This window comes from Colletes latitarsis, unplaced genomic scaffold (genome assembly GCF_051014445.1).
Source record: "Colletes latitarsis isolate SP2378_abdomen unplaced genomic scaffold, iyColLati1 scaffold0007, whole genome shotgun sequence".
NCBI lineage: Eukaryota > Metazoa > Arthropoda > Insecta > Hymenoptera > Colletidae > Colletes > Colletes latitarsis.
The window spans coordinates 32,850,889-32,857,686 of record NW_027488367.1 but is presented as its reverse complement, the minus strand read 5'-3'; positions in this window follow the sequence as shown (position 1 = coordinate 32,857,686).

The following is a 6,798-nucleotide window of genomic DNA, read 5'->3' as shown; positions in this document are numbered from 1 at the left end:
TGCTTGCTTGGTAGCTTACTGCTTGCTTACTAGATTGCTACTTGCTTTCTAGCTTGACGCTTGCTTACAAGCATACTGCGTTCTTACTGGCTAACTGCTTTCTGGCTAGCCTGCTGCTTGTTTACTAGCTTACTGGTTGCCTACTGACTTACTGCTTGATTACTAGCATAATGCATCCTTACTAGCTTCGTCCTCGCTTACTAGTACACAGCTTGCTTGCTAGCATACTGCTATCTTACTAGAAAACTGCTTTCGTACTAACTTGCTGCTTGCTTGCTAGCTTAGTTGTTGCTTACTAGCGTAGTGTTTGCTTTCTAGCATACTGCTTCCTTACTAGCTTCCAGATTGCGTTCTAGCTTACTGGTTGCTTACTAGGATACTGCTTGCTTACTAGCATTCTGCTCCCTTACTAGCTCCCTGCTCGCTTACTAGATTACCGCTTGCTTACTAGCTTGTTGCTTCCTTACTATCTAACTGCATCCTTACCAGCCAGCTGCTCGCTTAGTAGCATACTTGTTTCTTCCTAGCTAACTGCTTGCTTTCTAGCATCCTGCTTCCTTTCTAGCTTCCTGCTCGCTAACTAGCTCACTGCATGCTTAATAGCTCACTGCACGCTTACTAGCTTCCTGCTTTCTTACTGGCATGCTGCTTCCTTACTAGCTTCCTGCGCGCTTGCTGGCTCACTACTTGCTTACTACCTTACTGCTAGCTTACACGACTACTGCTTGCTTACTAGCATACTGCTCTCGTACAAGCTAACTGCTTTCTTACAAGCATACTGCTTGCTCACTAGCATACTGCTTCCTTACTAGCTTCCCGCTCGCTTACTAGCTCATTGCTTGCTTACTAGCATACTGCTTTCCTACTAGCTAACTGCTTTCTTACTAGCCTGCTGCTAGCTTAATAGCTTACTTGTAGCTTACTAGTGTAGGAAATGAAATTAAAATAGAATAAAAGATGTTAAGTTTATTTGAACATGAAATAAAATAAAGGTTGTAAAGAATATAACTCGCCGGAAGCTGGGCTTGGAATAACTCGTCCCAAGCTCCGACTGGAAGACGGCAAGTCCACCCAGGGTATACACGCCACGAAGGCCCCTATAGGTGGGAGCAAGACCGTTCGAAAATCAAGGGAGGATCGAGTTTTAATCTCGATGCCTCTCGCACGACCGCTGTTTGCAGCAATACGTGGAAAATTCGGGAACTCGATGATATCAACGAGTTTCCCGCAGTCTTTTAACCGGGTCGTACTCACGACCGAATCGATTAACTAGCTGATTCGACAAACGGAATTACACGTAGGTTACTGGTATGAATTTGCTTACGCAATCTAACCAGTAAAGCTACGGCTATACGTCGCTTGTCCGCTTAACAAAAGTTCGAATAACTCGAACTATTCGAATCTGCGATAGAATCAGCCGATGTGTCACAAAATGTTTCCTCAACGAAAGCTCCAATAACTCGAAGCGATTCGGAGATTTTGGGAATTCTGCGGAGCGTGATCGTTTACCGATGTGCTCAAGGCAGGATCCTGATTAAGAGTGACGGACGAGCACGAGCTGCCAAAAGTTACGCGTGAGAGGGGGAATCCTCCGACACGCGGCGCTGTCGCCGTGTCTTTCGTCCGTCTTTTTCTAACTTATAAACGTACCTTTTCTCTGTACTCGTACGTTGAACTAATTGTTCGAACTCGTACGTTACTTGGTCGATCGCGTGACTTTCAGAAAAAACCCGAAAATTATGGTTTTTCTAGTCTATATTGTGTCGCGTAACGGACGCCGCGACCGAGAGTCCTCTGGTCGGTTACGTACCTCGAAATCAACACTGTTTAACGAATTTTATGTTATGTTCAAATACCTCGAATTAATGCGATATTTAAACACTACGTCTTAACTCGCTCGTGTGGACTCTTCGACGGTTCGCTCGACTCTGCCCTTTTTTGTGCGTCCTCTAAACAAATGACGCCACTCGCAACATTGACGGCATCGGCATCGATACCATTGCATAAACAATCATTCGGCTCCAAGCAATCGTCGCTTACTCATACCACTCATGATTCACACATACCATACACACACACACACACCACATTCGGCCATCCTGCAGAGATGTCTGCCCTCAGATATCAGATGTATTCTCACTATCCGTCAATGCATCTTCTAAGTCCTCAATCCACGATTTCAAGTATTCTGCAGTTGTCGATGTTTGTCGTGGCCCCTCGTGCTCACCTACTTTCTCTACCAAATACCGATCAATGCGCAGTACACGGGTAATTTAATACGGGCCTAAATATTTATGCGCAAACTTTAAACCTGGTCCTGATTGTGTCCTTTTGATAGCGACCAAATCTCCTTCGTGATAGTGATGAGCCTCTTTACGATTCCGGTTAAAACTACGCCGATCCTCCTGCTGAATTTTCAAAATGTTGTTTTTTGCTTACCGTCTCAATTCGTCTCGATTTTCTTGAAATAGTTCGTTCCAATCGTTGCTTATTATTTCTCGGACCTCGGGATTGTTCTTCAACCTCATATCAGTCCCGAATAGAATCTTAAAAGGTGTATTGCCGATATTGCGGTGAGGAGTTGCATTCAGGTAGTTTTGGCATACGTCTAGGTACCTGTGCCACTCATTAGGTTTTGGTGCGGCCAACTTAGTTAACACAGGAATGATTGTCCTGTTCACCCTTTCTACCTGACCATTCGCTTTTGATACCCCCGTTGTAATAAGGCCAGCTTCAATATTTTCTTCTCTGCAGTACTTCTGAAACTCTGCCGAAGTAAATGCAGTTCCACGGTCCGAAATAATCTTTCGGGGATTGCCAAAAATTGTCGCTTGTTTTTTCAAGTGGTTGACGACCTCTCCAGTACCGGTAGATTTTGTAGCATAGAGCCACACAAATTTAGAAAATCCATCTATCACTACGAATATGTGTTTGTAATTCTTCCGAGTTGACGGAAGCGGTCCTAAGTGATCAATGTGGTATACATCTAACGGAACGTCTCCTTTGTCGATAGGGTATAATAGTCCGTCTCGTTTTCCAGATTTTCGTTCAGCTAAAATACACGCAATGCAATTCTGAATCACTTTTTCCACTTTAGATCTTAGACCTTTGAACCAATAATCTTTTCTAACAAGGGTCTCGGTTTTACCACTAGAGAAGTGTCCGTTCTCATGCAACTGTCTTATTATTTGACCCTGCATAGCACGCGGCACTACTATGCGAACATCGTCGTCAATTACCTTAAACAAAAGTCCGTTTCTTATTACGTAGTCGCCATCATTATTTTGTACACTATTCATAGAATCCATTATTTCCGATAACTCTTTGTCCGCACATTGCGCTTTTCGCAATCTCACGAGCACACTCGTCTCACACTCACTGATAAGCATACACACCGGAATAGGCTTCCGACTTAGCGCATCGACATGTCGCATATTGCTTCCTGAGCGATGTTCAATAGTATAATTGAACTCCTCTAACAATAATGCCCACCTTGCAACTCGAACACATAAGTCTCTTTTTTTCATAGTGAGAGTAAACGCACGACAATCGGTTATTATTCTAAACGGTATTCCTAAAGGATAAACTCTAAACTTATGTAACGCTTTAACTATAGCTAATATCTCTAATTCATAACTAATGTATCGCGATTCTGCCTCTGATGTTTTCCAGCTCGCATAATATGTTGGATGGTAACGTTGATTGACATCGTCTCTCTGTAACAGGATGGCACCGAGTCCGACGCTCGTCGCATCCGTATGGAGTTCTGTTTCCGCACCTACGCGGTATAATTTTAAAACCGGCTCACTGCTCTATGCAATTTTCAATTGTTTAAACGCTAGCATATGTTTTTCATTTAATTCAAAATTTACGTCTTTTTTCAACAAGTTCGTCAAGGGTTGGGCTATTGTTGAATATTGTGGAATAAATTTGCGAAAATACCCGGTTAATCCTAAGAAGCTCTGTACGTCTCTAACATTTTTTACTAATGGAAAATTCATAACAGCTAATGTCTTACGCTTCGACGGACGTACGTGACCATCCTCAATTATGTGACCTAGATATTCTATGCTACGTTAAAGAAAACGACATTTCTTCCAATTCACTCGCAATCCATAATCACTTGCAATACACAATATCTCACGCAATCTTGATACGGCTTCATTTTCGTCATTCGCAGGAATAATTAAATCATCTATATATGTCAAAACAACACTTGTCTGAATCGGGTTACGAAATATATTATTGATATATTTTTGAAAGATAGCTGGAGAGTTGCAGAGACCAAATGGGGTTCTTAAAAATTCAAAATGCCCATCAGGTACTATAAATGCAGTGAATTTACAACTATTTTCCTCAATCGGGACGTGAAAAAAACCATCTTTTAAATCGGGAGTACTAAATATCGTCGCGCCCTGTAAACGATCCAGCTGATCTTCTATCAACGGAAGCGGATAGCGATCTTTACATACTTTCTTATTAAGTAATCTATAATCTATATACAAACGCATTCCATTATCTTTCTTTTTTACCAGTACAATCGGACTGGCATATTCCGATGTACTTTCTCGCACTATTCCTTGTTGCATCCATTCATCTATCTGTTTATTAACTATTTCTCTTTGCACTGGCGCTAATCTACGTGGAGGTTGATATATAGGTATATCATCTTTCAATACAATGTTCATTTTAATGTTAGACTTTTTAATAGTTTTAGGCTCATAATTACTTATTATATCTTCTATTTCTTGTTTAACGGTATCATTTTTAATATGCTGCAAATCTATTAAAGAATTAGTTACATTGTTCTCGGACTCATCGAAAGTATCTATGCAAAATATTTCTGGTACATCATAAGAATTCGTTACCCTGTTATCGCGTTTTGAAACCTCAACACTCTTACCGTCTAATGTCAATTTAGCCTCTTGCAACAATTCCGAGCCAATTAAAAAATTATGTCTCAAATATTCATCCGGTACCACGTGAATTAAAAATCGGAAAATATTTATATCGATTTGTACGTTCGCATAAAAACTGCCTAAAGTAGTGACCTTACTTAAACCGAATCCTTTACGAGATATTTCTGTACCGTGTAAAGTTGGGCATCCTAACCTAATATATTTTTTTTTTTTTTTTTATTGAGAACCTCAGATAAGGTTCATATATACAGTGATATGTATGTTTACGTGTACATTATATCCGCAGTTTACATTCGTTTAAAAAATTAAAAATACATAAACAAGCTGGAATATTTGGTTCAGCAACTAGCGATTCAACATTAAGTGGGAGAAACAGTTTCATATTTTGTAGCTTTTTAATTAACTTGATCCTTAAACTGTCGTAAAGCCTGCATTGCCAAACCATATGATTGATGTCTTTGATTTCATGGTTGCATTTACATGTAGGATCGCTTATTATCTTAATGCGGGCGAGGGAGGCAGCAAGATTATAATGCCCAGACCTAATACGGTTTATTGTAACAATAAATTCTCTTCTGTGTTTCCCCCAATAGTACCAAGGTCTGCTACAGTCATTGAAATATATTTTAAGTATTTCGTCCCTTTAAAGGAACCCTGATCCGTGATTATACTCAAAGTGTTCTGTCTAGCATTTTCTTTATAAATTTCAAAAATGTCGGTAAATGGAATTTTTAAAATATCCAAGTTATTCGAAGCTATTTTGGCCAAGTTATCGACTTTCTCATTATCAATAATTCCTATATGCGACGGCACCCAGATAAATTTAAGAAAACTATTGTTCGTATTGTTCCACATAAAGTCATTGAACTTTTTTTTAATTTCAAGAGTGTACGAATTTGTTTTGATTGATATTTTTGTGGTCTGCAAGCTCTGTAGGGCACTAAGAGCGTCAGAACAAATGTATATATTGCGATGTTTGTTACTTAAGGCAATGTGTAGGGCATGGCTTAGCGCAATACACTCGGCCGTGAACACAGAAGCGAACTTGTTTATACTTATAGTGATTTCAGTATTCATCTCGGGACACCAGCATGCTGCACCGACACAATTGTTGCCTAAAATTTTGCTTCCATCTGTGTAAATGGATAGTGCATTACTGCTTTTTATGAGTTCCGCTAGTATTTCATTGGGGTGCCCTGAAGTCTTTAGCTCATGGCCCAGCACAGTATCAACAGAAACCATGGTCATTAATGTTTCGAAACTGCAGGAGTAAATACTGCAGTTATCTTGATTACTAATGTATTTAGTAGCTTCTAGTACGCATGGGATACACAAATTAAGGATTGACTTGGATCTCGGTTGTCTATTTTTTGTTACTCTATGATAGCTTTTTACAGCTTGATGGGTGTAGGAATTGTTGTTAGTTAGCGCCTTTGTCAAAAACAAGTTGCATAAAAGTTTTGCACGTTCCCGGATAGAAATTAGTTTAGATTCTGCTAATAGGATATTCTTTAGAGTGCTTCTACGGTAACCAAGAGCAATTCTAACTGCTGAATTCTGTACTGCTTCGAGTGTTTCTAACAGAATTTTATTTCTGGGGAAGTAAATGAAGGAGCCATAATCGATAATAGAACGCACATAACTCTTATACAATGTAATCAGTGTATTGGGGCAACATCCCCAACAGGTACCTTTCAAAAATTTAATAATGTTGAGAGATTTAAAGCATCTTCCTTGTATCTGATCAACTTGAGGGGTAAAGGAAAGTTTATAGTCGAATAATATACCGAGGAAACAGACGGTTGCGCTGGATTTTATATTATGGCCTCCGATTGTTATTTTTGAACTTCCGGGCATTATTCTTTTTTGGTTAAAGTGA